We start from the raw sequence: 27901 nt of genomic DNA, 5'->3' as shown, positions 1-27901 counted from the left end.
TTGGAGCTAGAAGGAACTTTAGGACATAGAATTCTAGACCTAGAAGGGAACATAGAACCTAAAATATCAGAAACAAGAGGGAAGTTAAAACAGAATGTTAAACCTGACACAATTTCCAGAGAAGGAAGGTGCTTTACAGCACAAAACATGTAATGTCAGAATTGTAATGTTATAACTGGAATTATCACAAAATACACAAATATCACAAAATTTTAAAGCTGGAAAGGACTCAGAATATTTTTTTTTAAGTAGGATGCCAGTATAAATGGCCTTCCAACTTAGAATGTCAGTGCTATATGACGGAAAGAAATGCTATTTACAATTTAGAATACAAGTCACCAAAAGACTTCACTTCATCCATGGTTACAAGTCAAGGCGGGGAGAAGCATCATTTGGCATGTAGTGAAAGAGGACTTGACATTCAGAAGACACATGGTCTTGCTGGTTCAAAATAAATCTGCTCTTGGCTATGAGGGGGCTGAGCCAAGGTAAGCACTAAAGTTTAACTTTTGGTTGTCTTTCTCTAATTTGGAGGAAAAGGAAGCAAAACATAAGGATTAGATGTGGCTTCTCATTATTATTATTAAAATGGAAGCTTATTCTAAAATGGTGCTAATTATGTACAAAAAAAAAAAAGAAAAAGGAAAACAAGTACCATTTCTCTCTAGAAAACTAGAGAACTAGAACAGACCTTAAAGATCCATATAGCTAAAATTTTAAGTTCTGGGAATTATGAATTTTTTAAAGAAATGTATCTTGATTAATATATTAACCTTAATATATTAATATATATGTACATATATTGGATTTAACATCTATTTTAACATATGTAATATGCATTGGACTACCTGCCATCTAGGGAAGGGGGTGGGGAAAAGGAGGAGAAAATTTGGAACAGAAAGTTTTGCAAGGGTCACTGGTGAAAAATGACCCATGCATATGTCTGGTAAATAAAAAGCTTTAATTAAAAAAATGTATCTTGATAATGCTATTTCAATATAATTTAGTTATTATAGATGTCCCCACAGCTAAGACAGACCTTAAAGATCCATGAATCCAAATTTTTAAGGCCTGGGTCTGTGATTTTGTAAAAATGTATCTTTATCAAGTCACATTTCAATATCATTTGAATAATATTTCAATGTTATTTTACTCTAAGTGGTTTCCTTTGTAATTCTAAGTGATTTATTTTATGAAAAACATGATTCTGAGGACGGGTTCATAGATTTCACCAGAAAAGATTGAGAACCCCCGATCTAATCCAACCCCATCATCCTATAGTTCAGGAAGCTAAAGTTCTGAGAAGCGAAGATTTGCCCAGGATCATGTGGTTAGTGAATGCCAGAGTCTATATTTGAACCTTTATCTCTCAACTTCCATCCAGGACTTGGCTTTTGTTGTCTCTTAACACTAACCACAACACCTCCCTCTCTGCAATTCGCATAGCACAGGGCACATAGCCCTAACCTTTCCAGTGATGGGGGGTGTATCCGCTTTAGCAAGGGTCCCAGGTCTGTCCAGGGAGACCCCTGAGCACCCTCCAAGCTCGAGGCTGATCCCACCGAGACTAAAACTCAGCAAAGAAATTGAAAACTCTCCTGGATACATTAGGAGGAGCTGGAAGAGGCAGAAAGTTACTGTAACTTTGCTCATCTCAAAGAGACTGCATCTGTTTCACTTCTTTCTTACAAGGCAGTAAACAGTCTAGACAGATCCCTCTGCTACAAGTTGAGAATCTCAGCCAGGAGGGCAAGCAAAAGCAGGGAGAGCTGAGAACTGGGAAACTGGGGGGGTGGGAAGAGAGCTGGGGAGTGGGAGGTGGCAAGGAGTATTCTTCCAGATGATTCCCAGCACCGTGAGAACAGCTCCTCGATAATGCAGCTGAGATTGGGGCCTTGACACCTTTGAAAATTGCCCTTTTCCAAAGAGCCAGATAATAAGCCAGCCAATCTGCAGAGAAAAACTCCAGTTTCAAGGTGTTTCCAGAGGTAGCCCTGGAGACTTGTCTTCCCTTCTTGTCCAGGTTTATTTTATGAGCACTCAAGAGAAAACTCAAAGGGTATTTTTTACAGCAAATGAAAGCCGAGAAGTATCGTCATCTCCCTAAGACAGACAAGAACAATCCTCTCGATCTTTTTTTCTCAAAAAAAAAAAAAAAAACAAGCTCAAAAAAAAGTTCTTCAGTATCTGAAGGCTGGCCTGATTAAAAATAGTTTTAGTGAAACGAGCCAAGGGTCAGTCCGGATGTGTTGACACATTGACACAGTGACTCCTGCCCAAGCCCAGATTTATTTTAGTTTTTCCAAGTCCTTTCTCTCTGCAAAAATCTTTCGGATTTCTTCTAAGCAAGCAAGAAAGAAGGCAATTGGCCGCTATATCCAGGACTACTAGAACAGCTTCTGGTTTTGAATCTTCTCTGGTTATGGTTGAGGATGTTTTAAGTTAAGAGAATAGAGGGTGGATCCTAAGAAAACGACACAGAAGATACTGAGACTGACTGCCAGAGCAGATAAGAAGTCACCTTGGAGTCTGAATTTTATTGTTTAGGAAACTGAGACCCAGGGGAAAAAAGGGTATTGCCCCAAGGCTACAAAGGCAGTATCAGAGGTAGGATCTAAACCTAAATCCTCTTCAAAGGAGTTGGTGTTCACAGAAATTCAGATTGTCTAGTCCAAGGATTCATCTTCTGAGGTTCAGAAACTCTAAATGTGTGTGTATTTAATTGTATTAATTTATTATAAAATTTATTTTATTTATTACATGTATTATTTGTAATTATTATAATTGTTTTATGTCATATATTGTATATAATTATGTGTTATATGTATAAATATTATGATAATATATTAATGATATATAATTTATTTTTATGATAAATTATTTATTATAAAATAATTATTTATTAATATAAAAATCTATGTATATTTTGTTAACTTCCAGTGTAATTAGTTTCTTTCTTGTGTATTTTATTTATTCACTTAAAAACCAGGCTTCATAGGCTTAATCAGATTGCCAAGTGATTTCATGACATTAAAAGGCTTAAAAAAAAAAAAAGCCATACCTAATCTAATGCTGTTATTTTTTAAAGAAGGAAACTGAGGCCTGCTGATAGAAAGGGACTTGTCTGTGTCTTTTTGCTCCAGGGTTCTTTCCCCTAAACCATGCTGACTTTCTATGCATTGGAAAATATGGTTCAGAAACAATGTGAGCCATTTTCCAAATTTTCCGACCACTCATCATTTCACTTCTTGGGGAGTTTTCTCATCTATACAAGGAAGGATTTGGATGAAAGGGATTTTTAAGGTCCCTTCATGAGCTACCATTCTATACTCTACATTCTATATTTATCTCTGGAACCATGCCTGCAAACCCCTGCAAGCTCTTCTCCTCCGACTTGTAGAATCTTTAGCTTCCCTAGAAGGTTGGCTCAATGTTTCTTTTTAAAAGAGACCTTTATTTATTCCCCACTTACTAGTGTCTCACTCCCCCTCCCTCTTAAGATTAGTTCATATTTACTTGGCATAAGTTTGTACCTAATTATATGCGACTATAATATTCCCCCTATGGATTGTAAACTTCTGAAAACCAGGAACTGTTTAGTTTGTCTATATGCTCCCAAAGTCTAATACAGTGAATGGCACATAGCAGGAGCTTAAAAACTTCTTGTCAGCAGATTGCTTAAGCTTCCTTCCAGAGCTGCCATTCTATGTTCTAAGTCCTTCCTGTTCCAATAGTCTACTTTCTAAGCTCTCTTCCAGCTCCAGCATCCCATATTCTGCAGTCTAAAGTTCCTTCAATTCTGACATTCTGTATTCTAAAGTCCCTCCCAGCTCTAACACTGTGTTTTAAGGTCTCTCCATTCTGACATTTTATGTTCTAAGCTCTCTTCCCGTTCAGATACTCCATGTTCTATATTCCAAGGTCCCTCCAACTCTGACATTCCCAGTTCTACGGTCCCTTCCAGTTCTGACATTCCCTGTTCTATGGTCCCTCCCAGCTCTGATGCCCAGTTCTAAGATTCCCCCTAGCTCTAACACTCTATATTCTAAAGTATTTCCGGCTCTGACGTTGCATGATTTGTTCTAAAGCCCCTGCCGTACCTGTCAATTTATGCCCTATATTCCAAGGTCCTTTCAATGCTCTGAAGTTCAGTGATTTGCTCTCCATTAGCACCCAATATTGGTTTTGAGAGCCCTTCACCTGCTCCTAACCAGCTCCCACCCCCCAAGAGAGGCCAGCTCCTCTGATTGCAATATCATCCTCCTTCTTCAGGCAGGCATCTGGGAAGCCATAGTCAGAAGGTTCTATGTCTGACTGGAACATAAGCATTATAGACCACTGAATTTCCCTGGTTGGACGAAAGTATTATTTCTGTTCAAATGAACTATTAAGAAAAATAAGAGAGAAGTACAGGTGCGGATAAGGGAGAAAAATGCAAGTGTGGATAAGAGAGCAAAATCAAGCCTTTCTGAAAAAAAAAAAAGTTTTATTTTTAAAAAGTTGCTTTTCCTGATGTCTCAAAGGCCTGAAAAACTAGAACAGTGGATTTCTAAAATAAAGTTAACAAGTGGCCCCCAATCCTAAATCCTAGATGAGAACTCGGCTTAAAGCAACAGGGGAAAGAAATGAAGTAAAGAGCAATAACCTAAAAGGTGATGTGGTTATATGGGAGCCCTGGATGGTGACCAAAAGTGCTTGTGAGAAAGGGCCTTGGGACCAACTTCTGGGACAGCAATGAACAACTATCATCTCTGCAACATCCTCAGAAAGTGGTCCCTTAGGCTTGAGTCATCCTCACTGTCTCTCATCCCCATACCCAAGCTGCCACCAAGGCGTGCCCATTTCCCCTCCAAAGCATCTCACAAACACGGCCCCTTCTCTCCTCTGACAATGTCCCTGTGCTCCCTGGCCGCCCCAAGGAGTTTACAGATTTAAAGGGAGGGCAAAAGAAATAAGGGCGAAGAGTGCTCAGATCATTTTAAATACAGTTCCCCTAAACCAAGTGCTGGGAGCCCAGAGGAAGAAGAGTAGGATCCACTTTAAGTAGATTAGGAGAAAAGCGAACTTTTTACCCAACCTGGAGGAGAGAGTGGACTTGAGACCTTTGGGGCAAGGAACATTTGGCCACTTTTATATTTAAAAAATCAAATCAAAGCTGGAAGAGTTCTTGCAAGAAGTGACCCAGAAGGGTCCATTTAGGTCATCCCTCTGCCTCTGGACAAGTCATTCTGGTCTAGGTGGTAATTATTCTGCTCCGCGTCCCTGGGAGAAGCACCCTGAGTAGCATCCATCCTTGTAGCCAGGAAATCCTTCCACGCATGTCCCTCGCTTCCACTTCCTGCCATGGCCGTTTGCATCCATTTCCTTAAAGGAGATGGCAGGAGGTCTAGTCGGCTTCCTCCATTCCCCTTTCATCTTTCTAATGAGGGAAGACGTCAGCCCTCGTTTTTACTTCTGGAAACCAAAGCGTTCCAGGGCTGGCGACTTCCTCTTGCCCAGGATTCTCCTCGGCTTCTTTACCAGCCTTTGAACTCCAAAATCGTCCACATTCTGCCAGTGTTCCAGCACACGTCCGGCCCGGAGGGGAGGATCTCAGGGCTTGGTCACTGATGGGTTTGCGCATCTGCTCCTGCTGGCTGCCAGCCCGACTTTGGGGGTCCTGCTGGCTGCCAGGCTAAATTTGGGGGTCCTGCTGGCTGCCAGCCTGAATTTAAGGGTCCTTGGACTAGGATTCTTCCCAGTTCCAGGGATATGGTAACATAGGGCTGGGAACGTGATGTCAGGAAGCCCAGGACTGGAATATTGCCTCAGATATGAACAAGTCATTTAACCTTTCTGAGCCTCAGGTCCCTCATCATGCGGGAATTAGCCTTGATGACCTTCGAGCTGGGCCACCATGAACTTGTGATCTTAGATCCTGAGTTCGAATCCCGACTTCCACTTACTACCTGTGTGAGCTTAGGCTATTTTTGTATATTTCACCCCTCTGGGTCTCAGCTAATGCAAAGGAGGGTTCAAGGAACATTAAAATCCCTTCCAGACAAAAGTCGGGGCATCAAGGAGCAGCACACTGGTTAACCTCTCCTCAAGAACTCCTCAGGGTCCACAAATTAAAATGCTGCACAATCCCCCCTTCCTTTCTCCTCTCCTCGCCAGCTTGTTACAGTCTAATTCTGTCCTGAGGTGGATACATGGCCACGTTTTCTTGGATGTGCACAGGCACAGACAGGATGCTTTTAGGCAAAGGATTCTAGTCAGCAGAGGCTTTTCCTTAAGAATCTCCTCCCTCTCCTCTCTGCCTCTGTCTCCCTCTTTCCCTGACCCCCCCTCTCCCTCCCTCCCTCTCCCTCTCCCTCTCCCTCTCCCTCTCCCTCTCCCTCTCCCTCTCCCTCTCCCTCTCTCTCTCTCTCTCTCTCTCTCTCTCTCTCTCTCTCTCTCTCTCTGTCTGTCTCTGTCTTTCTGAATGTCTCTCCCTCCCTCCCTACATTCCCTTTTTGTCTTTCCCTCCCTTCCTCCCCTTTGCTCTTCCCCCTTTTCCTTTCTCTTTCCTCTTTCCCTTTCTCCCTCCCTCTCTATCCTCTTCCTTTTATCCTTTATCTCTTCTTTTCTCTTTGTCTCTCTTTGAATTTCTCCTCTCTCTCTCTCTTCTCTATCACTCTCTCTCTTTCCATCTTCTCTCTTTTCCCTTTCTCTCTTCTCTCCTCTCTCTATCTCCCTCTTTCTGTTTTTCTGTCTTTCACCCTCCCTCCCTTTCTCTCTTCCTTCCTCCCTCCCCTCTGCTCCTTCCCCCTTTCCCCCTTTTCTTTCCTCTTTCTCTCCCTTCTTTTATCTCTCTCTTTCCATCTTCTTCCTTTTTCCTTTCTCTCTCCTCTCTCTCAGTCTCTTTGTTTCTTTCTCTCTGTATGTCTCTATTTTTCTGTTTCTCCCACTTTCTCTCTCTCCCTTCTCCCACTTTCTCTCTCTCCCCCTCCCACTTTCTCTCCTCTCTCCTACTTTCTCTCCTCTCTCCCACTTTCTCTCTCTCTCTCCCCTCTCCCACTTTCTCTCTCTCTCCCTCTCTCTCTCTCCCACTTTCTCTATCTCTCCCCTCTCCCACTTTCTCTATCTCTCCCCTCTCCCACTTTCTCTCTCTCCCCCTCCCACTTTCTCTCTCTCCCCCCCTCCCACTTTCTCTCTCTCTTCCCAAACAGGTTTGAATAGACCATTGTGAGCACATTGGGCTACTTGGAAACAAAATAAAAAATTCCTATTATTTAAATGAGATTACATAGCAACAGCCTGGGGTATTTTGTCTTTAAAAGGAGTGTTTTTGTTTTAGCTCCCTTGAGGGGCTGCTCACAATGATCAGGCTCACTTTCTTCAGCTGACTGATGAAAAGGAATAGGGAAATGGGGCTCCCATCACCATCGCTGGAGGAAGCTTCCCTGAATGGCTCTCTCTCACAGCTCCATTCTTTTCATAGCAAACCAATAATAACAACAACAACAAGAACAATCAATTAAAATGAAAACAAGGCAATTGTAATAAGAACCCCTCTTACTTATGTAGTTCTTTAAGCCTTGCAATACCCTGTCGATAAATTATTTTATTTGGCACTCTCAAACGTCCTATGAATTCGGTACTATTAATTAATTCCAATTTATAGATAAGAAAACTGAGGAGCAGGTTTTATATGGATTTAGATCAAAACATCATAGATTTGGACCTTAAGAAGGTCCCCCTCATCTTACAGATAAGAAAACCAAAGCCTGGAGAAGGAAAGTCACTTTCCCAGGATCACAAAGGTAACAAATATCTGAAGCTTAATTTGAACCCAAGTTCAGTGCTCTACCCCCTATGTAATACATCTTCATTCATTCATTCATTCACTAAACACCCTAGGTCTCCAAAGTCACATCCCAACATTCTTTCCTCTCTAATCCAAAGTTCATTGCTCTCCAGTTTAACATCTGGGACCGAGGGCATCTATGATTTGGATTTCAGGATTCAGGGAGACCCATCAAACTTGGAGCTACAAATCTAACCAAGAAAAACAGCCATTTCTGTTTATTTTTTTTTTCTTTTTATTTATTTATTTACTTTTTACTGGAAGAAAGGTCATGAGAAGACGTTGCCTATGAAGCTGGAGTAAGGCTCCATGAATCTCTACAGTAGAGGCTTCCTGCTGCTAGAAAGAGGCTGGCCCTTGTCATCACAACTAACAACTAACTAACCAAGCAGGTGGATACTAACCAAGCAAGTCTAGGCCAAACGCATCACCTCGACTCAATTCTAAGACAAATGGTGTGACAACTTTGGGCTACTTGGAAACAAAATAAAAAAGGTTGAATGTTGTAACTAGCACTTTACAGCAAAAAGAGAACTTGTTTCTGAATCCTGGATTCAAATCCTACCTCTAACACTTACTGCCTGTATGACTTTGGGCAAGACACTTCATCCCTCTCAGTCTCAGTTTCCTCATCTGTAAAATAAGAAGCTTGGACTAAATGGGTTCTGAGGACTTGTCCACCTCTAAGTTGATAAAACATAAATTACTTGCTTGTTTTTGAATGGTAAGTACTACGGGGGTCATTGTTGAGAGGCAATTGTGTCAGAATAATATTACTCAATTAAAAACTTTTTATTTCTCCCTAGGGTGGCTCAGGGTGCACTAGACAAAGACTCATCTCCCTGAGTTCAAATCTGGCCTCAGACACTTCCTAACTGTTTGATCCTAGGCAAGTCACATCCTGCCTTAATTTTCTTATCTAGAAAATGAGCTGGAGGAGGAAATGGCCGACCACTTCAGTGTCTTGGCCAAGAAAACCCCAAATGGGGTCACAAAGAGTCAAACGTGATGGAAAAACAACTCAACAACAACAAAGTTCTCTTCCTACTTTAGAGGAGTAGTAGATAGAGATCTGCATTCAAACTAAGAGAAGCTGATTCAAGTAGCACCTCTGACACACTCTGGGTGTGAGATGGGGAGCAAGGTTCTTAAACTTGCAGACTCAGGGAGCTCTCAAAAATTCTGTGTGGCAGAGAAAGGGACAGCTTGCATGGGTAGGAGTTTTGTCCATTGGGAATTCTCTTACACCAATGACTAAGCCCAATTATTACGCTCAGTCTCTCGCCTCTTACTGACCTTGTTGTCATTTCACATCCCAAACCTTAGTCATATAGATGACAACATTGACTGTATAACTCATAAGGATATATGGAAAGTGCTTCTGTAAACTTGGAGAGTGAAATGTGAGCTTTTTTTTTTTAATAAAAGAAAGAAAACTGAATTAAAGGCTATTGGATGGTCAGCCATCACTCCTACAGCACACGTGCTTTGGACCGCTGATTTATCCTGAGTTCTGTCCCTCCTAGCTTTAAAGGTCCTTGCTCAAGGCCCTTTCTGGGTCCCCCTTTTCTCAAGGTCACAAGCCATCTGGATGGCTGAGGCCCTAATGGGATGAAAGAGTCAAGCAGACATTTGCAGAAGCCCAGGAAGGATGGAGGAAGGGGACAGAAAGGTCAAGGGAGCGTCGCCCAGCTCCAGAGACAGAGACAGAGGCGCTGTGTTCGCCCGGCAGCCAGTGGGTTATTAGTGATCCTTTTTGCTCATGTGGAATTTGAGGTCAAAGAGAATAATATCCATTTCTGATGCACCGAGCCGTTCCCTCAGAGAAGCCCCCGAGGGAGAGCCCTGGCTCTGGCACTAAGCCAAAGACACTTTTGTCCCTGCCGAGCACAAAGGGCTCCTGTGGTCCTGCACTCCAGTGTCTCCTCCATGGAGCAGCTGTGGGGACGAACACAAGGAGAATGGAGCCAGTTCTGTACTAGAGACCAGGTGACAAGACCCAGGAGACCTGGCTCTGACCCTTGGAGGCTCCACGGAGCATCATGGAATACAGCAAAAAGAGTAATGGATCTGAAGAAGAGCCTGAGTTCAAATGCACTACCACTAACTCCTGGTGGAAACTTGAGCAAATCTGAGTCTGAGTTTTCTCCTCTATAAAATGGGGGGATTTGCCTTGATGATTCTTAAAGTCCCTTCCCAGTCCACGATCCTCTCTGCATTTCCATTTCCTCTTCTGTAAAATGGGTTGATAATACTTATCTCCAAGCAATGGCTAGGGAAAAGCATTTTTTTTTTTTTTAGTTTTAGTAATATGACACATGATTATTATCAGAGAGACAGCATGTAACTGGGGGCAAGAGCACTGGATTTTTGAATTGTATGACTTGTTAGCTAGGTAGAAAAACCACTTAACACCCTCAGGCCTCAGTTTCCTCATCTATAATATTAGGGGGTTAGATTTGCTGACCCCCCCCAAGGACCTTTCTAAGTCAAAAAGCAATGAGTTTCTACCTTAAGAGAAGTAATAAACCTCAGGGAGTCCTGCACAGACTAAACAAGAGTCCTCTTTCTGGTGAATCCAATCCAGCAAGCATCCCCAACATTCCCAGCTTCTATTTAAAGCTTTCAGTCAGGGGTCAAGGCCTCAGGCAGTTGGGGTTGGAATGGATGAGTCAGGAAGACCTGAATTTGTGTCCCACAAAGACTCTTACCAGCCAGCAGACCCCGGGCAAGTCAAGGGGCTAGACTCAATGTTTAAGGCGCCTTCCAGCTCTGACATTCGCAGCTTCCAGGGGTGGGGGAGGATATTTGTTTTCTCAGCTGTCATATCACAGTCTGTTGTGGGGGAAGCCCCACTATCAAACTTTTAGAGTTTTGCTAGTTTTTCCTTAGCAGAAATGTATGGCTGAGTATCTTTTCAAAAGCCAAAATAATTCTGCTTTATTCTCAGCGTCCCTAATGAATTTGTTTTTAAAGAGCAGATGGAGGGACTAGAAGGGAAAGACAATCTAATTTAACCTTTCTCAGCCTTGGTTTTATCATCTGTAATATGGGAATAATAGTAGCACCAACCTCACAGGTTTGTTCTACAGATCAAAGGGAGTAATGAATATTATTTTTCGTATTATTGTCATTGTTCAGTTATGTCTAACTCTTCATGACCCTATATTTGGGGTTTGCTTGGCAAAGATGCTAAGGTAGATTGCCATTTTCTTTTCCGGATCATTTGGGGAAACTGAGGTAAACAGACTTAAGTGATTTGTCCAGGGCCACACAGCCAGTAAGTGTCTGAGGCAGGATTTGAACTCAAGAAGATGAATCTTCCTGATTCCAGGCTCACATTATCCTCTGCACCACCTCGCTGACTAAAATCCTAAGCAAACCATAAAAAAATGAAATCAAGTTAGCCATTGTTATTGTTACCACATCTCAAGGCAGGACGTTCCACTTTTAGACTGTTTCAATTGTTAGGAGGTTTTGTTTTGTTTTCCTTAATGACATCTCAGTTATTATTAAAAGGAAAAAGAATAAAGACAGGGCAAAGCCTGAGAAAGGAAAAGAAAATTGAAGCCCATCCCTAGGAGTTGCTGCCTTCCTTTTCTGAAACTAACTCCAGGAAAATCTTTTTTCCCAAGGGCACCAAGACAGGGCCACGGCTGTCCCTTGCCAGGATGCAAGTCCGCCTGGGAAGGAGTCCTAGAACCTGAGAAGGCTTCCGTAGGGAAAGGAAGGAACCTCTCGTGAGCTCCCCAAATGAATCTCTGTCTGGAGAAATGAGATCTCTGGAGAGATCTCTCAGAGCATGATTGGGGTCCCAAGTGGCCTCCTGCTTTCTAGGCTTGGGACCCAGCAGGGAGAAGGGAATCTTATTTAAAAGCATCACCCACCCCAGCCTCTCTATAGTAGAGAGGGAGGAAGAAGATACACAAAACAAAAGGTTTTAAAATATCTTACCATTTTTAAGGAGTTGCTGACAATTCATGGAAAACTCCCAAAAACAATCATAAGGAAGCAAAACACAAGCCGCCTAGTTCCTTCTGGCTAACACAGTTTCAGTTCCTGAATCACTCCTCCACGTTAGCAATTTCCCTCCCAGAGTCCTACAGGCCAATGGTTCTTAAAGTGTGGTCCAGAGAATCCTGGGGGGTCTCTGAAACCCTTTCCAAGGGGCTATAAATTTAAAATTAATTCTTATTTCTAAAACGGCAAATATCTATAAATAGGTCACGGAAACAAAAAACTCTTTGGCCAGATCCTCAACAAATTTTAAATAGTATAAAAAGATACCAAGAACGAAAGTCTGAGAACCAGTGCTCTAGGCAACAGGTACTGAGCTGAAGTTGAGAGTCAGCCACCGCGCCGCTCCCTTGTTAGGGCAAGACGACGGCCCTCTCTGGGTTGCCTTTTCTCACCAGGAAAACTGAGGCCTTTGGGTTCACTGAGCTCTAAGATCCCTTCTAGTTCTGAGCTTCCAGGCTTGGGGGAAGAAGGGGGCAGACATTTCCCCAGCTGCCACATCTGCGGTCTGCGGTTGAGGAAGCCCTGCCATCCCGCTGTGGGAGTTCTGCTGGTTTTTCATTAGCAAAGGAGGAATGGCTACTAAAAGCTAAAAGGATCCTGCTTTATGCCCCAAATCCCAGGTGATAAGAAAGTTGAGTAAAGGGACTTGACATAAGAAAGAAGAAACCAAGAAAATGGTGACATTGTCACCTGGGACAAAAGAAGAGCAGGGACAGGAAGGATCTGGGCAGACCGGGGAGAAGGGCACTGTGGCGAGAGGACCCTGGTGGGGTGGCCAGGGGAGGGAGTATCCCCACTGGTGGTCTGGCAGAGGAGCATGCAGCACGAGGGAGGGACTGATGTGTCATAGCATCCTGTGCCTTGAGATGATGGCAGCTGGACCTCCACTCAGCTGCAAAGGTGAGCTTAAGAGTGGCTGGCCATTTCCTTCTCCAGCTCATTTTACAGATGTGGAAACTGAGGCAAGTTACAGATGTGGAAACTGAGGCAAGTGGGGTTAAGTGATTTGCCCAGGATAACACAGCTAGTATCTGAGGATGCTTTGAACTCAGATTTTCTAACTCCAGGTTCCACGCTCTGGTCCTGACTGTGCCCCCTAGACTGGCACATAGGAAGCCCTAATAAATGCTTGTTCACTACTAGGGCACCACATCATTCACTCTATGCTAATTATGGCTCTAGAGATAGTTCATTAAGAGATCACCTAATTAACAAATATACCCCCAAGTCACTTGGGGGAAAAATGGATCCTGAGACCATCTAATTAGCAAATGTACCCCCAAGTCACTTGGAAAAAAAACCGGAATCACACTATCACAAATGAAAAGCAGAAGAAAGCACAGTGAGCACTAAGCTCGAGAGAGAAGGAGAAGGGAGACAGATCTGGAAATCTTGCAGGGAGAGAACCCTCTGCAGGCTGATGAGATCACTGAGCGAGGCAGAAGAGAGAGAAGAGGGCCTGGGGAGGAGCCCTAGAAAGCCCCTATGGATGGTGCAGTGGAGAGTTCAAATCCAGCCTCAGACACTTACTCTCTGAGTAGTTCCTTTACACTGTGCCTCAGTTTCTTCAGCTGTAAAATGACAATAGCACTCACCTCCTGGTTATAAGGATCAAATGAGCCCATATTTGTAACCTGCTTAGCACAGCATCTGGCATACAGCAGGTATTACATAAATGCTAGCTCTATTGAGTTTAAGCTGTATTAAGTTTGCTCAAGATAGGCCGCTGCCCCTTCCAGGGGCTAGTTTCCACCCCAAAGGAGCAGAAGCCTCAGACAGAGCTTCTCTGGCTTGTGAGATTTATTGAAGCATGAGCAGACCCTACCAGATGTCCCTCCGTTTCTCGCAGGAACAAGTCTCAGAGTTCTGGGAAGGAAGAGGACAAGCCGAACTTGAGACGGCTAATAATTGCCTTTCCCTCTAGATCCAGTACTGTTCGGGCAGTCCTGTGACGTCTAGGACCTTCTTCCCCAAGTGTCTGTGCCCCTCCCCATCCCGTTCCAATTTCTTTGGACGTGACTGAACAAAAAACCCTTAAGGAGATTTATTCTAATGGCAGAAGACAATACATGTCTACATGCACTAAAGTGGACAATAAGAAAGATAGCCAGAAGGAAGGAAGCAGGGCTGACCCGGCCCATCTCCAAAGAGAAGCCTCCAGGAGGACCACGTCCATGGAGAAAGGAGATCTGGGCAGTTGGGCCCATCCCAGACAGAGGCAGCAGCGAGATGTGCTATGGGAAAAGCCCAGGCTGCCTTAGCAGAAGCCCAGAGTCCAGGAACCAAGCAGTGTCATCTCCGGGCCCTGGGCAGACCACGTCCAAAGCATTGGGGGCATTCTGGGTATCACGGGTTAGGAAGACTTTGATCAAGTTGAGCCCACCCAGAACTGCAGAAGGGCCTTGAGAATCCACATCCCAAGGAGATCAGCTGAAGGAACTGGGGAGCCTTGGCTGGAGAAGGAGGGAGAGAGCATGGCCGTGACTGCTGTCTTCAGGACTTAAAGAGCTTCCTCTGGGAGGAAGAGAAAGAGCTGGCCAGAAGGCAGAACCCATAACAACGGGTGGAAATTGCAGAGGTCCGTTCAGGCCAAATTCCCACCAAGTCAAGATCTAGCACAGCCTCTCGTCACTTAAATCCAATTCTCCTGCACATCCTGGATCACCTCCCTGATGCCATGGGGCTCTCTGAGAAGGAAGAACAAACAACAACGCGCCCAATCTTCCCAACCACTGGAGCTGTCCCACTTGGAATAGGCATCCTCAGGATCATGGGGTTGCAGTCTGTCTAGTCAGTCCACAACATTTATTAAGTGTCTACTGTATACCAGGCCCTAAGGACATAAAGACAATGGAAAGCCTAGATATCAGATTCCTCTGGATCTAATAGATTCCTTCCTACCTGGGTCCTTAAGCAGAGGCCAAGAGATCCCTTGTGGAACTGATGGGTACAACCTCTAGGGACTCATTAAGGCTGTCTCTCCCTCCCTCCTTCCCTCTTTCTCTTTTCCTTCCTCCCTGGTTTGGGAACAATTATGCATCCCTCAATTTCCCAGGAGAATGTAACAGTTCTGCTGTTTTCAACAGTGCAGGTGATGAGATAGATCCCTTCCCACTCAGAACTGTGATGCTGCAAAATCCCACCTCTGGTCCATATTATATAAGCTGTTTGAGCTCGCTTTTGGGGGGCAGGAGGAGGAGGAAGAGCAAGTCCCTTGTCAACCCTAAAATCAGGGAAACCTCTCTGAGCCCTGGTTTTCTTCACCTGTACAAAACGGGGGTGACATCTATAGTACTTAATTCACCAGGCGGTAGGAAATCTCAAATGAGATAATGTCTATAAAACACTATCAACTTGAGAGCGCTCTAGCAACCTCAGCTGTTATTATTCTCATCAGCCTGTCTGGATCAGAGCTTGGATGTGCCTGGCCAAACATCCCCAAGGGACAGCCAAAGATTTTCAGATTCTCTGTCTGTCTCTCATTCTCATATTCTTTCTCTCTCTCTCTCTCTCTCTCTCTCTCTCTCTCTCTCTCTCTCTCTCTCTCTCTCTCTCTCTCTCTCTCTCTGTCAGTTTCTCTCATTCTCTCTGTCTCTAATTCTCTCTGTCTCTCTCTGTCTCTGATTCCCTCTGTCTCTCTCTTTGTCCTGTCTCTCTCTTCCCCTTTCTGGCTTGGGCACCATTATGCCTGGAGACTTCATCCCTCAATTTCCCAGGGGAGTGTTATAATTCTGCTGTTTTCCATCCAACAAGGAACAAATAATGGGTGACTTCATAGCCGGAAGGATGGGTCCGTCACACAGAACTGAGTAGGGTTGAGATAAATGCATCCCAACCTGGAAAGGTCATGCTTCCCTTCATCCCCAGCCTCAGGGAGGAAGACAATAAGCTCTGCTCCCCTGCTCTCTCTGCCCCAGAGCGGGGTCAGCGGTGTAGCCCTCCCTATGGCCCACTCAGCCTGGCTTTCCCCTCAGTCCCAACTCCTTCCCTTTCAGGAAGCTCCTCTCTTCTGAGCCTTCTGGGATTTATTTTGACAAACATTTGCTTAGTCTCTGTTTTGATGTTAGAGCCTCCCCCTACAAGCAGCCTCAAGAACTGTGGTCACAGCAGCTCAATAATGCATTTTCAGCATGGCTGCCGTCTCCGTCTGGTGCCACGGGAGGACTGAAGATTAATGTCAGAAACCAGGAGGTGGGAATTTGCTCCATCAGGCAGGCCGCCTTAGCCAGTTGGCCAGAGAGTGTTTGCCAGTAGGCCCTCCCCTCATCAACCTGGATTCTAGGAGGGGAGAAAAACGGGGGAGACAAGGGAGGGACCAGGGACACAAGGAGCTCTCCTCACCAACCACAAGGAGTAATTAGACAATTAGGATTCAGGGCCCCGGGTTCTAAATTCCTCTCTCATTTCCAGTGGAAACCACAAGGGCTTATTATAGAACCATAACCCAAGGGCAACTTGGAAAAGGGGAACCCAGGCAGTTATATCCTAGATGGAGTCGTCCAGCAGGTGGGAGAGGGACTTTTCAGAACCAGATTTCCATTGTTCCCTTGCCAAGCCGAGACACTTGATTCCCTGAGGAGTCCCACCTGAGGAAACCTCAGATCCTATAAGCATAGATTCAGAGCTAGAAGGGAGGAAACCAAATGGAAAGGACTTGCCCAAGATCACACAGGCAATGAATGTCTCAGCTATGATTTGAACCTGTGGCGAGACTCCAAACCCAACATTCTTTTCAATTGGATCACATTGACTTTCCAAATACCCTTGGTTGTAGGGCTAGTGTTCCAGATAATTAAGTGTCTGGTTTCCCTGACCCTCAGGTTCCTCCTCTATAAAATGAGGGATCAGTCAAGGACTCTTTGATGCTTTCCAGTTCTAAAGACTCTGAAAACTGAGTAAGACATTGGTGCAAAACTGTCAAAACAAAACTTGGACCCAAAGAAAGCAAATGAGGGAGACGCCTCCTAAACCTCCTTTTCAGGGGAGAGGTGTCGAATATTCCAAATAATGTTAGATTTCTTTTTTTTAATTTGTTAATTGGTTTAGTTGAATTTTCTTTTCCTCTTTTCTTCTTATTCTTCTTGTTCTTACTCTTCCTTTTCCTTTTCTCTCTTCTTTCTTCTCTCTCTTCTTCTTTTCTTCTTTCTCCCTCTCTCTCTGTCTTTGTCTCTCTCTCTCTCTCTTTCTCCCTCCTTACCCCTTTTTTGTTTCTTTGTTTCTCTCTTTCTCTCTCTCTCTCTCTCTCTCTCTCTCTCTCTCTCTCTCTCTCTCTCTCTCTCTCTCTCTCTCTCTCTCTCTTCTCTTTCTCTTTCATTTCTTATAAGGGATAGCTCTCTGGAAGAAGAAAGAAGATGTATAAAGAAATATAAGCAATATAAAAACAAGTGATATCAATAAAGAGCTATTGTTAAAGATCTGAGATGTGAGGATGTAGATAATTCATGTCTAAATCCAACAGAACTGAATTCAAGAGCTAAGAGCATTTAAACTGTAAAATGTGCCACGAGCCAAATCACAGGTAATTAATGCTAGCCTGAGTATCATTAGAATGACGCCATATTAATAACAATATTTTTGAAAGGAAGCACAGTGTAATGGATTGAGGGCTCACCTCAGAGGCCAAGTCCTGGGCTCTGGGATCAGGTCCTGCCTTCATTCCAGGATGACTGGGAGCGCCCTGACCAGGTGTCTGAACCTTTCTCGATACCCTCAGGAGATTTTCCAAGACTAAAAGTTCACAGACTTGTGCTGATCCTCTTTATGGGGAATTCCTGATACCAATAAAACCCGGGCTCTCTAGCTCCACCCTCAAATTAATATTTTATTAGTAATAACAAATGTTTACACAGAGCTTTAAAGTTTTCAGAGCATTTCATAAACATTATAGTCTTGGATCTGGGGGCTTAGGAAAGGCTCGTTGGTCAGCTGACACCTCTCTAACTCTATGGCTCATGTGTTTCAGGTATGATCACCTCCATCTTCTAGACAGAGAGGTAGAGGAGCTTGCCTAGAGTTACCCAGCTAGTGTCAGTCATCGGATTCAAATAAAGTTCTCCCCAACTCCAAATCCAGTGTTCTTTATTCTGCCACGTTGGGCAAAAAGCTCCGGCCAGCGACAGGCTTTTCCTATTTCGGAATTCCCTTACGAAAGGAGAATTCAGACTTGTAATTTTCAACATGTGTAGTGCTGGGTTGGGGAGCGAGGGGGATACCAAAAAGTCAGAATGAACGGCACTTCCCAAACAATTTCATTTTGGCTCGACTTCCTAGAGCTTTCAGCATGAGTGCCTAAAACTATGTCCCTCCTAACATCCCTCCCCGCCCCTCATTCTGAAATCATTAGGGGCCTGAAGCTCCTTCTCCCACTTGGAAACACAGCCAGAATGCTGATGCAAAGCTAGAGACTTGGGAAAGAAGGCGGGAGGAGGTGTGGGAGATGGGGGACCGGCACATGGGATTCTAGAGCTGGGAAGATTTCTCTTAACAGTCAACTTCAATAAACTAGTGGTTCCTTGGGAGATGACCCTTTCCTGGCAACCAGCCCTGAACGGAGAAATGGAATGTCCTCCCCTGTCCTGAAGAGTGAAAAGAGAAAACAGACCCCCTTCTTAACACGGGCTGAGGAGTCAACAAGAGACTTGGAAAAAGTGGGATGTTAGAAGATGGGGAACAAAAAAAAGCAGGAGACATTCAGTAGTAAATCTCAGGGGTAACTTGCTGGGAGTCGACTGGATCGTATGCGAATCACCCCAGTCCTGACACTCACTAATTGGGTGACCTCACAATTAAGTCTCAGTTTCCTCACCCATAAAATGGGAATGATGATGCTCTGATAGTGTGCTGTAAGAAGTTCAAGATCTGCTTCTGAAACACATTAGTTGAATGACTCTGGGACTATCCAGTCCCTCCATGTAGCTCTCCAAGATGGAGAAGCAGGTGTCACTCTGTGTTAGGACAGGTCCCCGTGCCCGTGAAACCCCAGAGATGTGAAGGGCCAGTGAGGTAGTTAAATCGGAAGAATCCCAGCTGGGTCACAACTTCCTGTGGCAAGGTTCAGTGGTTTCCCTTTGCCTCAGTGTCCCCACCTGTAAAACTGAAGAGCTCTAAATCAATAAAGTGAAGTGCCACCTGACACGGGTTCTACTCTGAATGTCCCTTTTTACATTTTCACCAGTGGAAAGTAGCCCTGGGAAGTCAGTGGTTGGCACCCGAGGGCATTTGTGAAATGTTTGTTACAAGCAAGACAGATGGAGCTTAATGGCCCCAACTATCCTTACTGCAGCTTCAAACTGAACTCATACAGAGGGAGAATCTCTGGGGCAGAAAGGTCCTTGCTGTGGTTTGGGAGCCTTCCGAGCTGCCCATGACTCTCAGGCTACAATAGCCAATCTTCAAAACCTTATTGATGTACTTCATAGGGGTTACAGGCAGTGTAGTACAGTGGGAAGAGTTTAGGATTTGGAGCTGGAAGCCCTGAGTTCAGATTCTGACTCTGTTTTCTGTGTGAGCACAGGTCACTCCCCTCTAGGTCTTCATTCCTCTCCTGGAAAAAGAAGAGGATGGACCAGATGATCTTTGCATTCTAAGTCTGTGATTGTATTACTTAGAAATGATATTGTGAGGCCAGAAGAAACTTTAGAGAGCATCTCTTTGAAGTCCATCGCTTTAAAGAGGAGGAAATAAATTGAGAGAGACAAGGACGGGCCCAGTCCCACAGCAGGTAAGTTTAACTCTCCAATAGGCTGGGGAAGGACCCAAAAGTGGGGCCGGAGAGAGTGCCATCGCCAGGGGAACCAGACAAATACTTTTCAAATTGCCTGTGGCTTCTAGGAAGAAGGTCTTTATTTGGGCAAATCTGTGAGTTGTTTATCAGCTTAAACTCATTATCTGCACATATGGTCTTTGCACTATGGTTTGGGAAAATAAGGGGGAAGGAAAGGGCCTACACTGGTTGATGAAATGTCATCCACCAAGTGCCAGAAATGAGGGCTCTTTGTCAATGACGTCAAATTAGGCTCCCTGCCATGAGCGAAGGGGCTACCAGAAGGAGAGTCATAATATTTTAACTCGGCAGGAATCCTGCAAGGAGGCCCAGGGGGAGGGGGAGAAAAATAAAGGGAAAGGGGATTCATCTCTCTCCTCTCCCCCCCAAAAGAAGTCAATCCATTCTCTTAACATTCAAGAGCTGCTAACTGACCAATCCCCAGTTATCTCTAGGTGCCCCGACCAAGGACACTGACCAATCCCCATTGTTCCAAGTGCCCTGACCAAGAACACTGACCAATCCCCATTGTTCCAAGTGCTCTGACCAAGGACACACAGCCACTGCTCTCAGGGACTTTACGACCTGGCAGGTTACTAATATGACATGAAGACAGCAGGAAAGGGCTGGGCGTGGGCGGCCGGGGAGAGGTTCACATCTGAAATTTCATCATATCAGGGGTTAGAGTATTGAACTTGGAGATAGAAGCTCTGGATTCAAGTCCTTTCTTGCTCTAAGCCTGTGGTTTACATTTGTGGTTTATTTTTCCTCAATTTCCTGAGGATGCAAAGAAACTCAAATCCTATGGAATATTTTGTTTGTGGAGTATACAGATATATATTCACATACGTGGTATATATACATACATATAATAACAATTATAATAGCGTGCATTTATATAAATACTTAAAGTGCTCTTCAAATATTACCTAATTTCATCCCTGTAACAATGATAGGATGTAAGCATCCCTGTAACAATGATAGGATGTAAGTGTGTTATTATTCCCATTTTACAATTAAGAAAACTGAGGCAGGTTAAGTAACTTGCCTAGGATCTCACAAAGAAATTATAATTGAACTCAGGTCTTCCTGCATCAGGGCCCAATGCTGTATCCACTATACAACCTAACTTCCTCTAAAGCTAGACTTTGACACATGCGTACTCATTCTTTAGGGTAGGTTACCTGGTCTCTGTGGCAGAATGCATACTTAGATTTCCATACATCCATGATCTCCTAAGAGGCAGCTGCTGGTTCACTAAATAGAGCACTGGGTCTAGAATCAAGGAAACATGAGTTCAAAGACATCCTGACATACTTTCTAGCTGTATGACTCTGGGAAAGTCAATTAATATCAGTCTGCCTCCATTTCCTTATCTGTAAAATGAGAATAATAATAGCACCTGCCTCCCAGAGTTTTATTCTAAGGATCAAATGAGATAACAATTGTAAAGTATTTGGTAGTGTGTTTAGCACATAGAATATAGTATATAAATATTATTATTCCTATATGTATGGGGACATCCAGTGGAACCCAACATCCTCTGTGCCTCTTGTCACACACATGGTCTTGAATATATCCTGGGCATTAGTAAATCACTCATTGAATATCTGCCATCCATCCTTGTTACAACATGTATATAGGATTTTTCTGAGGGTATTCACAGTGCATCATAGCACTAAGAGTGAAGAGAGCTAGACTTTATCAAAGTTCAAATCCTGCAAGGACTTGTCAAATCCTCCTCAGTTTATTGGAACATCCAGGCTGAGGATGAGCCAATGCTACAAAGTTTCTTGAGTCACCATCGTCTAAATGGCTCTGGGAACAGAGTTCCTTAGGATAAGAGTTGCTAGGAAAATGGAAATCTCAATCTTTAAGCTGCCTTCTTCCAAGGGGGTAGAGACAGTGCATTGCAGGGGGCTGAAGTTGGGGAAAGAGAAATGAGACAGTTGAAAGCACAGAGACCAATGATACTGTCTGAGAAATGGTGGCTGGTCCCAGCCATTAGCCACAGTCCGAAGGAGGGGAGAATATTCTGTGTTACAGGGGATTTGCTCCCTCTTGCTCCAAGTCCCATCTGAGGTTCCCACCCCAAGGAATGGCAGTAAGAATTCTGAAGCAAGGGTCTCTACTAGATCTATATCCCAAAGAGATCATAAAAAGGGGAAAGGACCACATGTGCAAAAATGTTTGTGGCGGCCTTAGTGGCAAGAAATTGGAAACTGAGTGGATGCCCATCAATTGGAGAATGGTTGAATAAGTTGTGGTATAAGAATATTATGGGATAATATTGTTCTATAAGAATGACCAGCAGGATGATTTTAGAGAAACCTGGAGAGACTTACAGGAACTGATGCTGAGTGAAGTGAGCAGAACCAGGAGATCACTATACACAGCAACAAGATCATATGATGATCAATTCTGATAGGCTCTTTTCAATAAGGAGATGATTCAGACCAGTTCCAATACACTTGTAATAAAGAGAGCCATCTGCACCCAGAGAGAGGACTGTGGGAACTGAGTGTGGACCACAACAGAGCATTTTCATTTTTTTTTTGGTGTTCTTTGCTGGCATTTTGTTTTCTTTCTCATTTTCTTTCCTTTGATCTGATTTTTGTTGTGCAGTATGATATTTGTGGAATTGCATAGAAGAACTCCACATGTTTAACATATATTGCATTACTTGCCATCTAGGGGAGGGGGTAAGGGAGGGAGAAAAAAAAATTTTTTTTGCAAGGGTCGATTGTGAAAGCCCTTCTTTGCATAGATGTTAAAAATTAAAAGCTTTATAAAAAAGAATTCTGTTACAAGGAGGGATGGGAGAGATCAATCAGTCAATAAGCATTTATTAAGGGTCTTGCATGTATCAATCTCTGTATTAATGGTACAAATACAAAACCAAAAATGAATGAAACAATCCACACTTTCAAGGTGTTTATAGTCTAGGATAAGCATTTTAGTGGATATAGAAGACAGGACAGCTAGAACATCATTGCTATTTATATTCTTTAACATTTGGAGTAGTGATGTCTCCTATAGAAATGGGATCACTAAATCAATATATAAAGATCTCAACTCTATACTTAGTTTTAAAGTGTAACATTATCTATATTTTATTGTATTTTGTTTATTTTGTTAAATATTTCCTTATTACATTTTAATCTGGTTCTGGTGGATGGGAGTAATATGGGTCATGTGTTTAAAAAAGTATAGCTCCTCCACAATCATCTATCTCCTGGAGTAAGTAGGGCTATTATTATTATTATTATTATTATTATTATTATTATATATTATTATTATACACATTGTACAAATGGAGAAACTGAGGCTTAGACTTGGAAACTGAGACTTTGACCTTGATTTCTCATCTCAGCATCCAGCATTCTTTCCATTGCCTCTCACTCTAAGGTGAGAGGTAGGACAGAGCAGAGATCAAACTCTTGGCCCTAGAGTGCTGAACCAAATTAAGTTATAATTGGGAAATACTTAACAAAATAAATCAAAATGCAATATATATAATGATAATTTGTATATTTCTAAGTCAACATATGGCCCTCAGGGATTCATTTTTATTTGAATAACACTGGCTATAAAAACAGAGGACCTTATTTCTAATCCTGTCTTAACAGTTTCTGTGTGTATGACCTTAGCCAAGTCATTTTCACTCTTTAAGCATCTATTTTCTCAACTCTTAATGTGAGAGAGAGAGACAGACAGACAGACAGACAGGCAGACAGACACTGGACTTTAATCTCTGAGATCCTTTACAATTCTAGAAGTATAATCCCTCCAATTCTGAGACTATGGAAATTAGAAAACTTACAAGTAAAATCTCTCTTTCTTCTCTTTTCTCTCCTGCTTTCATTGCTCTTCCCTCATCACTCCTTTTCTCCTATTCTGACTCTTTTCCTCTGTCTTTCTCTGTTGTGTCTCTCTCCTTCCTTTCCCTTCTTCCTCTTTCCCCTACTCTCTCTTCTTTTTTCCAGAGTCTCTTATGTAAGTCTCCATTCCTCTTGAGAGCTGATCCTCCAGAAACTAATGAGTTGCCTCCCTTATCCCTCTCCAGATTAACCTCAGGTTCTGCAAATTAACCAGGGTTTTTCAATCATCCCTTGCCATCTTAACTTCACATCAGGTAAAGAATATTAAAACAAAAAAAAAAAAAAAAAAAAAAAACTCCAGTCATTTTAATCAGGAAGGAAAGCTGGACTTGGAGAAAGGCTAGGAAAGAATGGGAGGAGAGTTGAAATTTCCCAGGATCCTCTTGAGGTTTGCCTGGAAGGAAATGTACTAGAAAGAACTTTGGCTACAAAGTCAAGGAGAAGGACCTATCCCTAGCTCAGCCCCCATCTTGTTTGATTTCAAGTATCATGACATTAGAAGTAGATCTGAAAGGAATGCTAGTGTTCATTTTGTTGAGCCCACTTATTTTAGAGATAAGGAAAATGAGACCCAGACTGGGGGAGAAAAGGCCCAAAGGAAATTTCCAAAAGGAAAATGGGGAAATTTTTAACAAAACAGACAGACACATGTAAGGAGCAGCACCTAGCTTCAAACCTGAGTCCTTTGACCCATGCTATATAAAAAAAAAAGCTCTTTCCACTAAACTTTAGTTCCTTCATTTTCAAAAGAGAGAGTTGGGCTCAGTTCTTTCCTTCCTTCAATCAATTAACAAGTATTAAAATACCTACTATGTGCTAAGCCCTGGAGATAAAGCACAAAGAATGAAATCACTGATTCATTTAAGCCCCTTTTGGGGTCAGAACACTGATCTAGGCACTTAGGGGGAAGACGTAAGGAAGCCCTCTGGAGAATAATGGATTTGCCCAGTGTGTGGAGCAGAACTAGAGTCCGGTTCTTTATGACTCCGAGTCTATTTTCTAAATCAGCTGACGGACTGCACTAAACCACGTCCAAGGTCACTTCCAGCCTGAAATCTATGATCCTCTGATCCCAGGTCACAAATACAGATGACTAGAATCTGAAGGAGCACGAGAACCACATTAAAGAAGTGATCATAGCTGATCTCAAGGACCTTGCAGCTCTTAGACTCCATGCTACTCAATTATGCTCCAGAGTTCACAGACAGCAGAAGCCTCTTGTGGGAGCTTCCCCTTCTCCTCCACTTTTCCTGCGCTTCGTTGGAAGCCAAAATTGGAGGGAGAAGGAAGCTGGGTGACTTCTCCAAGTTACCTCTCCCTCTCTGGGACTCAGTTTCCTCATTTGCAAAACGTGAAGGTTTGACCAAGTGACCTCCAAGGCCCTTTTTGCCTCAAGGTAACAGCTGATGGCAATCACCTTTCTAACAGCTCTCTAGCTGCAGCCTTTTAGCTCACCACCCTTCTCTCATACTGTTTCCCTTCTTCACTGAAGAGAAACAAGAAAAACTCTGTGAAAACCACATTATTTTTCTGGTACAGTGGAATGTCTTAAGTATTAAAAAAAATATATCTCCTCCTCTTTCTCTGCCTCTGTCTCTCTTTCCTCTCCTCTCCTCTCCTTCCCTCTCTCTCCCCCTTTCTCTCCCTCCTTCCTCCTCCTCCTCTATTCAAAATAATCTTTTTTATAGTAACTTTTGTTGTAGAGTATTTTGGTGGCATCCAAGGAAAACATGAAGCTGGCCGCAAGCAAGAGCAGGAATATTAAGCATCTTTTAGGGACTGTTTCACATTTCCTCCCTTTCTGAAGAGCGTTCTAAGGGCAGAGGAAGACCATCTGGCTGCGTATCCAGAAAAGAGAGAGCAGAAAACCTCATTCTGGAAGCAGGCACGTCACGCTGCCTTGGACCTGTTCACTGGCAAAGAGCAGGGGTTTGGGAAGTGAGGGAAACCGGAGAATCCAGGGAAAAGAATCTTTTTCAATGTTAAACAGTCCTTTAAATGACAAAGATGACAAGATCCGTGATTTAGGAGCTCGTGGGGACTAGTAGAATGTTTCCAATTGGATAGAGGGTTCTAAAGAGAAAAGTTTACGCGAACAATCCCATGTGTTTCAAGTTGCTGGGGTTAGTTGGCAACCACCAAACTCTCCTGTAACCTGTCCGTACTCCCCCACCCCAAGTGCACGGGATGGAGGACCCCGAGCAGACACACAGTAGGACAAGAAGTCTTTTTTAAAGGACTTACTGGGTGCTAAGCCCTGAATCAACAGAAAAGTGGCCCTCCGTTATCAAAGGACGGAGCCAGAAAAGGAAATCCCCACCCTTCTCAGCCCCTCCCCCCAGCCCTAGCGGACTCCGCTTAACCCAAAGGGGCCCGGGGGAAGCAGGCCAGACCCTAAGGCACCCCACTGACAAGAGACTGGGAGCTGGGCCTGGCGCCTGGCCTAAACGGGACTTTGTGGGTCCGGGAGACTGGGGGGAGGGGGAACCCTGCGAGGTTCACTCAGCATCTCCCAGCCCGCAAAGCAAGTGGTGGTTTCAGAGGGGGCTAAAGATCACTACGATTTTCTCGCGCCCCCCCCCCCGCCCCCACCAGCCTTCTCCTGAATCACCTTCTGGCGAGCTGGACGGCGATCTCCGAGCCGCGGGCACTGAGGAGGGAGGCTCGGCCAAGTCCCATCCGTCCCCTGCCTTCCTCTCCCCTACTTTTCCCCGGGCTCTGGCAGAGAGGGCGCCGCCGAGCTCAGCAGCCCGGAGCCCCTCCGGGTCTGCCCGATTTTCGGAGGGTCCTGGTATCTCCGGGAGCCACAGGAAACCCGCGGGAGTTATTTCCCCCCACGTGGGGAGGCCAGGGGCGGAGAAGGGCTCGCGAGCCAGAGGTTTGCCCGCGGGGGGGGATTTCCGACCCCAAATTCAGGGATGGCCCCCAAGGGAAGATCTGGAGCCTCTCCTCCCTGCTCTTGCAGGAAGGAACCTCGTTCTGGGCTTTCTCTCTCTCAATAACGGTCACTCACGGCTCAGACCCCCGCCCCCCCCCCCCACTCTGGAGGAGTCTCAGTCTCCTGCCTTCGGCCCCAGATCAATTCTGCCCGGCTCAGACGGTCAAAGGGAGTTTTTCTGTCTTCTCCTCCGCGGCTTTATTTCCCAGACCTCCTACAAAGTTGGAGCTCCCCTCACTAAGCGCCCCCCCCCCAGCTAAGATGGGCACCGTCCACTGGACCAGAGCTGTGTGACCCGTTCTCCCTCCTGTCAGAGAGTACCCATGCTGACCCCCCCACGTGTGTTCGTTCCCTTCCCGGCTGGGGCCGTGGCCGCCGAACCCCGAAAAATGCACCTGCCCTTCCACTCGGCTCCTCCGCGCCCCCTCAGCTCCCCTCCTTCCCCTCTCAGCGCACCTGTCCCCCGAAAGGCCGTCCCACACTCGGTTCGGTGGGAGAATGGGGGCGGGGACACGGGACGGTCCCGGCCGATCCGACGCGGGGTGGACTTGCCTCCTGGCCTCCGGGGACCGGGCAAAGCCCAGGCTGCGCTCAGAAGGGGAGAGGAGCGTAGGAAGCCCCTCCGTCAACCCCACCCCGAACCCCTCCGCACTCCGGGCTCCCCCACCTGGCCACCCGCCCCGGCCCAGAGCGCACACCCCGAAGTGTCCGGGAACAGTCGGTGAGCGGGTGGGGATGGCCCCAGGCTGGGGCGGCCCGGGGCCGCCCTCCCGCCCGCCCTCCCGCCTTCCACCTCCTTACCTTCCAGCAGCAGTCCGGGAGCAGCCCCGGGGCTGCCAGCAGCGCCCGAACCGGAGCGGACCCGAGCCGCGGCGCGCTGCCTTCCCGGGAGCCTCGGGCGGCAGGAGCTGGAACCGGAGCCGGAGGAGCCGCAGGAGCCGGAGCCCGAGCTCCAGCCGCCGCTGCCGCCTCCGCCGCGGGGGAAACTTTCCCAGGGACGGGCCCACGAGCCAGCCGGGGCCGCCGCCGAACTTGCCGGGAGCTCGCCGCGGCTCGCGGCCTCGCTGGGCGCGGGGGAGGCTGAGAGGGCGGCGGCGAAGCGGGAGCGCGGGCGCAGCGGCGCGAGGTTCGCTCTCCGGGCTGGCGCTGCCCGGCCGCCGCCTCCTCCGGCCGCTCCGGCTCACTCGCTCCGCGTCGCGGCGGCTGCTGCCTCTGCCCGGCAGCCCGACGGAGCCCGAGACACCAGCTGCCTGCGGCCAGCGGCGGCAGCGGAGACGGCGGCGGCGGCGGCGCGAGCGGCAGCAGCCAGCCGGCCCCGAGAGCCGGCTCCACCTCCCAGCCACTGCCCCCTCCCCTCCCCAGCCAGCCAGCCCTCCCCTCCCTCCTCCCCCCTCCGAGCCCCCTCCCTCCTCCAGCCAGCCCTCCCCTCCCTCCTCCCCTCCCCAATCCCCCTCCCCACTGAACATCCATCT

General features: G+C 45.5%; 1 protein-coding gene across 2 annotated transcripts in view; it reads right to left on the bottom strand.

Moving 5' to 3' along the window:
• The window catches only part of TSPAN18 (tetraspanin 18), a 218586-nt gene extending 190911 nt beyond the window's left edge, over positions 1-27675 (bottom strand). Inside the window, exon 1 of one of the 2 annotated variants that reach the window (XM_074274810.1) lies at positions 27231-27675. The gene's annotated coding sequence lies outside the window, so the exon portion shown is untranslated. Of the gene's footprint in view, positions 1-26102; positions 26309-27230 lie in introns of those variants that run through there. The other variant, XM_074274811.1, reaches the window with a different exon arrangement.
• Positions 27676-27901: the final 226 nt, after the last annotated feature.

This window comes from Sminthopsis crassicaudata, chromosome 6, assembly GCF_048593235.1.
Source record: "Sminthopsis crassicaudata isolate SCR6 chromosome 6, ASM4859323v1, whole genome shotgun sequence".
Taxonomy (NCBI): Eukaryota; Metazoa; Chordata; class Mammalia; order Dasyuromorphia; family Dasyuridae; genus Sminthopsis; species Sminthopsis crassicaudata.
This window is presented reverse-complemented; position numbering and strand designations above follow the sequence as displayed.